Genomic DNA, 10,388 nt, shown 5'->3' with positions numbered 1-10,388 from the left:
GGTCACGTGATCACTGCGTTTTGGTAATTTACATATAAAATAAACAATCACTAATACAGTTCAAAAAACATAAATTCAAATATATATTAAAATCCAGACATTTCTAAACAATTATACAGGCAGTCTTCGGGTTACGTACAAGATTGGGTCCGGAGGTTTGTTCTTAAGTTGAATTTGTATGTAAGTCGAAACTGTATCTTTAATAATTGCAGATACAGACAAAAAAAATTTTGGCCCCAGTGGCAATTGGAGTTTAAACATTTATTGCTGTAATGGGACCAAGGATTATCAATAAAGCTTCATTACAGACACCTTACAGCTGATTATTGCTGCCAGGGACTATAGTAAAGCAACCAAAGAGCTTCACCAGAGGTCAGAGGGGTCTGTCTGTAACTATGGGTTGTCTGTAAGTCAGGCATCCCTAAGTAGGGGACCGCCTGTATACTTAAAAAAGTATATATGAAAGATAAAAATTCATAGCAGCATAGACACTCTGAAAACAGGGGGGTGCAAAAAAGCTTCTAAGTCCAGGTAAAAAAGGGCTTGATACTTATCCACTCGATAAATAATGAAGCATCACTCCAGATCCAAATGAAAAGGTGAGGTTTATTCACAGACGGTCTGCTGTGAGTAAACCTCACATTTTCATTTGGACCTGGAGTACTGCTTCATTTTTTATTGTGTGGATATATGTATATATTAAAAATTATCAAAATGTCATTGAGATGATACCCACTACATTTCCCTAACATTTTACCCAAAGGATTGTTATTGGGGATGCTTAAATCGCTAAAAATCGATTTGGCACTATGTATTATGTATTTTTCCTCACAATGTACCTTATGTCAAGAAACACAGCAGCATCTGCATCACGGCATTGCTGGCCGACAGGGGCACCTAAGCTACGGGTGCCAATTAGAACCAAAAAGGATACCCTTCATGATACAGCCGCCGGAACCTACTCTGCTGTTGGCCCATGTTGTCAACCCAGATGGTAAGTGGGGGGAAGCAATCCTATTCTGTCGCTCTGATGCAAGAAGGGACAAAATGTTTAGAATTTTTACCATTGTAGAAAGATAACGTGGAGTACCCTATTTTATATGATTGTTCCCAGCAATATTCTTTGTATGAATCACTATTAATAATTCTTCTTAGTTCATTATTTGGTACATGTACATTTTTTGTGCTGAAAGATTTGGCTTATACTCGAGTATATATACGGTACTTAACAAAAAAGTGTGAAACAACTGAAAATATGTGTTATATTTTAGGTTCTTCAAAGTAGCCTTTGCTACTACCTTCAAAAGGTAGTCACCAGAAAAGGTTTTCACATCACATACCTGTTAGGTTTAACAAGTGGGATTTCTTGCCTTATAAATTAGGTTGGGACCATCAGTTGTGATGGAACCATCAGTTGGGTTGGGACCATCGGCACGCACTATGATGTCAGTAAGCGGCTGATGTCATGGTGCGTGCGACTGACCGCGCAGGGACTTGGAGCCGATGGTGGACATCGATGGAAATAAGAGGACAATCCGGAGGGGGGCGTCCGGAGGTGAGTACACATTTTGGGTTTTCTTATATACTTGTGTATAAGCCAAGTGAGGGTGTTTTTTGTGCTGAAAAATTTGGCTTGTACTCAAGTATATACTTAACATAAAAGTGTGAAACAACTGAAAATATGTCTTAAATTTTAGGTTCTTCAAAGTTCTTTGAAGCTTTGCACACTCTTGGCATTCTCTTCATGAGCTTCAAGAGGTAGTCACCAGAAAAGGTTTTCACATCACAGGTGCCCTGTCAGGTTTAATAAGTGGGATTTCTTGCCTTATAAATGGGGTTGGGACCATCAGTTGTGTTTAGCAGAAGTCAGGTGGATACACAGCTGATAGTCCTACTGAATAGACTGTTAGAATTCTTTTTATGGCTAGAAAAAAGCAGCTAAGTAAAGAAAAAGGAGTGACCATCATTACTTTAAGAAATTAAAATTCAGTCAGTCAACTTTGAAAGCGTCCCTAAGTGCAGTTGCAAAAACCATCAAGTGCTACAAAAAAACTGGCTCAGATGAGGACCGCCCCAGGAAAGGAAGACCAAGAGTCACCTCTGCTGCGGCGTATAATTTGATACGAGTCACCAGCCTCACAAATCGCAAGTTAGCTCAATTTAGAGACCAATGCCAACCGAGTTCTAGCAGCAGACACATATTTACAACTGGTAAGAGGAGACTGTATGTAGCAGGCCTTCATGGTAAAATAGCTGCTAGGAAACCACTGCTAAGGACAAGCAACAAGCAGAAAAGACTTGTTTGGGCTAAAGAAAACAAGGAATGGACATTAGACCAGTGGAAATCTGTGCTTTGGTCTGACGAGTCCAGATTTGAGATCTTTGGTTCCAACCACCGTGCTGGGGACTAGTTACATACAGCGGAAATGCCTTAGGGTGAAACCATCATTGACACGCAACCTCACTCTGTTCTTGCCTCTTATCCGCTGGCCCAGATGGGTGTGGATGAGGCCTACACTGGAGCCCGATTTCTGTTCCCCCTGCAACCTAGCAGCCCAACAGCCAGTCATTCCGCATTCCTGACTACCCATCATGCTGTTGACTCCGGGGGGATGTTGCTAATGGCATCACAAACAGGATAATGTACTTCTATCCCTTATACTGGCTTATTTGGAGTCTGTGCCTAACCCGGAACAGCTACCCGAAACAGCTTGAGGCGCCTGTGGGATTTGTGGACTCTGTTAAACCTGTTGCATGCCATGGGAGCTCTGCATTAATCTATACAACAGAAATTCCTACCTGGAAAAAGCCACTGGCAGTAAATTCGGGTCTTCGCCCACCAACAGGGAGTTTCCAAGTACCACCGCTAGTGAAAAGAAGTACAGCCAAACAGCAAAAAAAAGATTAATTGTCTATCTTGGATTACTCTGCATGCTGCCTTTCGATCCGCAGAACCAAGTGGTACACAACCTTCCCGGAGCATCGCTGACCTCCACCTGCTGTTCACTGCTGCCATCTCCCAGGAGAAAGATTGCCTGTGATCTGGAGCTGTCCTGAGTACTGCTGGGGGAGGTTGAAGGGTGGATAGACTGTTTTCCAAGCTAGGTGTATATGTGGCTATCTAGAGTTAGGGCCTAGAGACTGCTTCTTAAAGGGGATGGGTCACCAGTGGCAGTTATGCCTTCATTGTCCATTATCCTCACCAGTACACAGAAATTTACTGGAAACAATTATCATATATACTCAAGTATAAGCTGACCCGAGTATAAGCCGAGACCACCAATTTTGCCACCAAAAACTGGGAAAACCTATTGACTTGAGTATAAGCCAAGGGTGGAAAATGCATTGGTCACAGTCACCCCAGTATATAGCCAGGAAGCCCCCAGTAGTATACAGCCAGCACCCTGTAGTATATAGCCAGCCCCTTTAGTATATAGCCAGCCCCCTGTAGTATACAGCCAGACAGCACCCTTTAGTAGCCAGCCAGCCCCCTTTAGTAGCCAGCCAGCCCCCCCGTAGTATAAAGCAGGCAAGCACCCTTTAGTAGCCAGCCAGCTCCCAGTTTGCCAAGCACTTAAAAAAAATAAACTTACATATTCACCTTCACCTCGGCGCGGCACACAGACCTACGCTTTCAGCTATTCAGCCTTATTCATCAATAAGGCTCAATAGCCAAAACACGTAGGTCTGTGTGTTGGTCTCTGTGGATATGTGTTCTGGTTTTACACCCGTTACTGAATAAAAGAAGATTTTGCAAAGCCTGTCTGCAGATTAGTGCCGAATATTTTTTTCCTCTCCCGTTTACTGATGTGTTAAGCCTAGACATGGATATACGAGCACCTTCACAGGATTAAAGACAAAGAGGGTGGAAGGGTGAACTGAAATCGCTCGCGGTGCATTACTTTGTTACTTGGCAGTGTACATTACCCTGCCAGGAACTTCTAAATATGACTCAAATACTGGACAGACTAAGCACTACCTTTGAAAACCACACCACCAGCAGTTATTTGGGAAGAGGCAGAAACCTCAGGGTCTTTGCCCTGTCCTCACAGGAAGCCTGGAAATAGAACACTTGCCTTGAACTGAGAGAGGTGGAAAGCTGAGGCCAAACTCTACTAGAACAATTCATCAATGGGGTCTTAGACAAAAGTCATAAATGTCAATTGAAAATGTCTTCTATCCAGAATCCTACAGTTTCTTTCGTAGAATTCAAAGAAATGGCAATTGATGTGTTAGAAGGGCAACTGACATTTGAGACCCTGAAGGAACCATAGCAAGCAACTGGTGAAGAAACTATAGTGATTTCTCGCCCGATCCAACAAGCTGCACAGTTGCCAGTATCTAATGTAACTGCTGTCCTGGCTGATCAAATCACCTGTTTGGCCAAAGACACAAGTAAGAAGCTAGAGCAACAGCTAGGCAATTGGAGGTGTCATCCCAGCCAAGGAAGAGAAGACTGGCTGTTTCTTTAAAGTCTTTGTCACCTCGTGACTTCCTACACTGATTTTTGATAATGACGAATTACCTAATCAAGTGACACAAAGGCCTGAAGACTGTAACTTCTCCCTGGTGTTGGGCACTAATGTATTCTTCCATTGTTACACTGAAGTGCTGGAGGCTCTACAGGACTCCTCCTTAATATCTGTACCTAGTGAGGCTACATTCACACTACAGTATGGGGGACGTATATACGGCCAACATATATGCGGCCGATATACGTCCCCCATACACTTCTATGGGCTCACGGCGCCCTACGGGAGCGGTACGGTGCAGCACACGTGCGGCAAGCACCCTTTAGTAGCCAGCCAACAACATCACACATAAAGACACCTATTCAATGCCTTGTGTTGAAAAGTCCCTAGATCCCTTAGGATCAGCTACCTTCTTCTCCACTTTCTCCTTGACGAGTAGCTTCTGACAAGTATCCATGGCATCTGAGGATAGTGAGAAGACGGCTTTCACTACTCCTATGAGCCTTTTCGAATTTAAGATGCCATTTGGTCTGTGTAATTTTCTGTCTTGTTTCTAAATGTATAGCACACCTAGAAAGTGTAGATGTAAGATGAAAAGCACTATCCCATCGTTTCTTACTGACTGTTATAGACAGATCTTCTACTCAGTGCTGCAAACAAGATAAGCTAGCTTGTCCGTGCTGAGACACCATCTATTTGTAGTTTAGAAAGGCACCCTTAGTCAACTTTTTGAAATTAAGAAATTAAATCTCAAATGCTGTCTTAGCATTTTACAACCTTCTGGTATACTAGCAATGAAATGGCAAAAATCTGTAAAAATGAGTAAACATCTTGTCTAGGGATATTACCCTTCTCACTTATAACCCTCACAGATTCTGTATAAATGTAGAGAGCAATTGGATAAGTAAATCCCATATTTCCAAGGAGTTAAACAGTGTTGCACAAGCTATCTTTGTCATAAGGGACGGCTTTTTATAGGGGTGATTTAATGATGGGTCCCATAGACATTAAGCTGGGGAAGTGTCCGAGGTTATCCCCCCTTCTATATTCATCCAGTGTTTATCCGGCCTTTCTACTAACCATTGTCTAGCTTGGTCTGGAATTGCTGTATAATAGTATTTTGCTATACAGGGTGACCCCAGGCCTCCCTCAGAAACTGGTAAATATAGTATGTCAGCTGCAACTCTACGTGCCTTATATCCCCTAACAAATTTGTTGATAATCCTCTGTAATTTTTCTAAGTATTTAGTATAAAGTGTAATAGGGTAATTCCTAAAAAAATATGTTATCTTGGGTAACACCATCTTCTTTACTGCTGCGACTATCCCTACCCACAAGATATATAAATTGGCATAGGATTTAATGTTTGCCTCAATTCTTTCTAACAAAAAGAGTATAGTTGAGGTGAAACAGTTTTAAGGATGTGGATGGTAATTGTACCCCTGAATATGTCATCTGTCCACCCCAACGGGCAAGAATGTTGTAAATACTCTTTGATATCGTTTGGGACATGTATGCCTAATATAAGGGACTTTGTAGCATTCAACTTATAATAAGAAACCTTCCTAAATTGGTGCAAAAATAATGATACTGCTGCTAAAGATTTGGTAGGTTTGGTAATAACTATGATTACATCATCAGCAGAGTCCAATTTTGTGCTCTAATTTCCCTACTCTGTTCTCTGACATCTTAACTGCTGAGGCCAGTGGCTCCATAAGCAAGGTAATTATAAGAGGAGACAGGGGGCACACCTGCCTTATCCCATTCATAATATCAAAGGATTTGGAGACATATCTAGACAAGACCATAATTAAAGGGAACCTGTCATCAGAAATTGACCTAGTTAGCCATGACCAGTATGTTGTGGAGCAGATTAAAACTTTTCATTTTGGAACTTTGTCTAGTAACCGTTGCTCATCCCATCCGGGCCTGGTGCTTTTTTTGTTTGTTAACGTTTTAATAGAGAGACGTCTGAGGGCGAGATTGGGTTAGTTAGCACATGTAATTGTTCGGGCGACAAAGATGGCAGCTTAACAGAGTCCAGGAACTGGGCAATTTCGCTTTCTGTTGGTTGATGATTATTTGTAGTCTTTTAGGTTGTATAGCCTACAATAAAAATCAGCCATTGGGTCCACAATATCCTGAGGATCAAATATTTTATCTTTTATCAAATATGATACTCTGGATTGGGCATCCCGTTGCTTCAATTGTCTAGCTAGCACTTTACCAGCTCTATTGCAGAATCTATCATTTGTGGCTTTAATTTTTCTAATAGCTTGTTCATATTTATAGACATATATGTCTAATTGATGCAGTTGCTTTTCATATCATATCATATATCATGCCGATATGGAGAAGAATCTAGAATATGTCCTGTGCAGAATCCATATATCAAGATACACCTCTCTTTTGCTTAAGTTGTACAATTTAGATGGGCCTTCCCCCTGCTATCAGCACAGACCCCTATTTACAAGACTCTATAAGAGCAAAGAAGGACCTAAAACATTTAGGTTGCTTTGTATTAGGGGCATACACCAATACAAGTATACATAATATTGTTAATCTTATATATTAATATTACATATCTGCCCATGGGATCCAATTATGTATCCACAGCAGTAATAGCAATAAAGACTCCCCTTTTTTTCTTTACTGCCGACGCAGCATACATATGGGGATAACTCTTATTGTGTAAGCAGAATAGATCTTCCTTACTGAGTTGAGATTCTTGAAAAAATATATATATCCGCATTAGCCTCCCTCCACATCCTAGCTCGCTTGTAGGGACTATTAAGGCCTTTAGCATTTACAGAAGTAACATATATTCCCATAATAGAAACTTATTTCAATTGTATGATTAGGGACCTTTTTTTTTTTTTTCTCTTTGTTTGGGAAGGGTTGTCAACTTATTAAAAATTATTAAGCGTAATTATGAGGTGATCTGTTGGGGGTGGGTGGTAATGGATTTAAAGGTACTACTTGTCTTAACTACATTGTATTGGTTATTGAGGGTGGGTGGTAGGGGGGCTTAAAGGTATTATATGTTCTAACCCAGGCTGTATTGATACTTTGTGAAAAATTATATATGAATCTATGTTTTTAAGACTATTTTTTTACCGCATATACTTTGCATAATAAAAAGGTTTAAATGAAAAAAAAAAAGGACCTTAGGGATACTCACCAATCTGGGGGTCGCATTTGAGTTGCAATTGTTCCTACAATAGTGTTTCCTGTAAAATTGCAAGAAACTACTGCTTCTAGGGAACTACTGCTTATCATCCACAGTCAAATGGTCTCAACATACTAAAGACTCTTCCTGCTTAAAAAGAGCTGATTTCCTCAGACTGCTACCAGAGTTGGTCTATCTTTATAATAAACACTACTCATTGCTCCACTGGATACACCTCGTATTACCTCATGTTTGGGGGATATGGACACCTACCTGCTGATATGGCCCTGGATATTGCAACTCCTGATTCTCCTGTCATCTGGCTGATGCAAGAGTGATTGTGGATTTGAGGGTCAAGAAGCCCAATATGGTACCTTTATGTCCTGGAGATCAGGTCTGGCTGAAGAACAACCATCCTACCAGTAACTTAGATGGGCGGTGGGAGCATGAGCCATACTGAGTTAAGGACAGTCTCTCCCATTAAGTCATCAGAAGAGACCTTTCTGTGGTTGTCTACCGATAGGCTAGTGACTCTACTAACCAGGGTGCCTTCCTCCAGAGAATATTCCTGTGCTGAGACCTCTAATATTCTTCAACTGTTGGCTGTCCTGCAGTTTAGGGTGATGAGATGAGGCCTCGTTCTCTGTTGTCAATTCTGGTGACCTTTGGAGATTATCAGGGATCTGGCCTATCCTATCCGCTTCTGAGGTGCACAGGGTCCTGGTTCCATTGTTCGGCATTGAGGAGGCTGACGTGGATCCTGTGGAACCATCCCAGATTTTACTCTGCCATTCTCAGAGTGAGACAAAAGGAAAGACTCCTGCATTTCTTCAGGAATATGAGCTTTCTGAGTTTATGGGCTAAGCCACTACAGTTACTATGTACTAACTGTGATTTCCCTCCTTCCTTGTGTGCTGCTAAAGTTCTACTTCTTATAAAGTTCTACTCCGCTTTAAAAAAAATGAAAAAAAAAAAATTCCTATTGCTAAAATCCAGAGACTCTCCTGGGCTTACCTCAGTTGTGCCTGTTGTACAGCTTCTTTGCTGGATGCGGGGTGCTTTTGCCATAGACTATGAAAAGAACTTTGCCCTTTATTGCAGAGGATGTAACCTTTTTACCTGTGTTTTTCAGGCTGTGCCCCTTTTCCTTTAACCCAACCACTTTTATATGGTTATAACTTTTGAACACTTTTACTTATCAAAGCGATTTTGAGATAGTTTTTTCGTCACATCTTGTACTTCATTTTATAGGTAAATTTTGGTTGATAAGTTTTGCATTTATTTATTAAAAAATTAAAAACTGATGAATTTTTTTTAAAAAATTTGCCTTCAAAATTCACCTCGTTCAGGCAGATGGTTTTACCAACTATATAAGTTGCTGAATAACACTTCCTGTATGTCTGCTTTACATTTTCATAATTTTTGAACTGTCTGGAAAATTTATTTTGATGTCACGCGGTTTACAAATCAAACATCGGTTTTCCACATCGGATTTCAGAATTGACTGTTATGGGAATTATTACCGTTTTTGATGAAATTTGAAATATACAATAATATGAACCCCCTATATATCAACCCATTTTTAAATCTGCAGTCTTCAAACTATCAGAAACCGCTTTTACAAAGATTGTTAACCCCTTGAGATCTTCATAGTACCTCTGACAGCCTGTGATTCCGATGCCAGCTCAGCTCCCGTGCAGAGCTGAAGCGGCATTGGCTCAACGCCATACTAGTAAGGTGCTGAGCGTTAAACGTGGGAGCTGGAGCGCTAAAGAGTTAGAAGTACTACTCCTAGAGTATGAGCTCTACCACACCAGAGCAAATACTCAGGCCATGATGTAGCAGGAGGACTAAACGGTCATGCTTCCTCCCTTCGGGCTGAATTGGTTTTATTATCATCACCAATTGAATTGTGCCCCTTGTCTATTGTGTGTATTATAATTTATCTGGAATCAACCACAGCTTTTTCCCACCTAGGGGACATGTAATGTCCTATGGTTGGGCCATTACTGGTCCCTGGAATTCTTGCCCAAGGGGTCTAGTGAGACTGATTTCCTTACTCATTTAATTCAGGTAATGAGGCATTTTCCTATGCCTGGATCCCTTTAAATATTAAATTGCATAATTATTTCCATAGTTCAGCTGCATAGCACTACAATACTAGCTCCAAGTAGTGGGATTAAGACACTACAGTGCAGTACAGTATACCACATATTATTTGCATGTATGTATGTCTGTTGGCAGACCAGTTTCTTTTACTGGACAGAATGGATCTGGCTCTGTCCACGCTACCGCTGAAGAAGAGAAGCCAGGGAGAGCCCCAGAAGGTAAGTACTGATTCTACTTTTTTAATGTACTGGGGGTCATGTTCTGGCTACCTATATATAGAAGGGGGCATGTGCTGGCTACATGTATACTGGGGGGGTGCAGTGTGCTGGCTACCTATATACAGGGGGCAGGGTGCTGGCTATATACCCTCACCGGCCACTTTATTAGGTACACCATGCTAGTAACGGGTTGGACCCCCTTTTGCCTTCAGAACTGCCTCAATTCTTCGTGGCATAATTTCAACAAGGTGCTGGAAGCATTCCTCAGAGAATTTGGTCCATATTGACATGATGGCATCACACATTTGCCGCAGATTTGTCGGCTGCACATCCATGATGCGAATCTCCCGTTCCACCACATCCCAAAGATGCTCTATTGGATTGAGATCTGGTGACTGTGGAGGCCATTTGAGTACAGTG

Source organism: Engystomops pustulosus, chromosome 4 (genome assembly GCF_040894005.1).
Source record: "Engystomops pustulosus chromosome 4, aEngPut4.maternal, whole genome shotgun sequence".
NCBI classification, from domain to species: domain Eukaryota; kingdom Metazoa; phylum Chordata; class Amphibia; order Anura; family Leptodactylidae; genus Engystomops; species Engystomops pustulosus.
The sequence above is the reverse complement of the archived record's forward strand: the minus strand, read 5'-3'. Positions refer to the sequence as shown.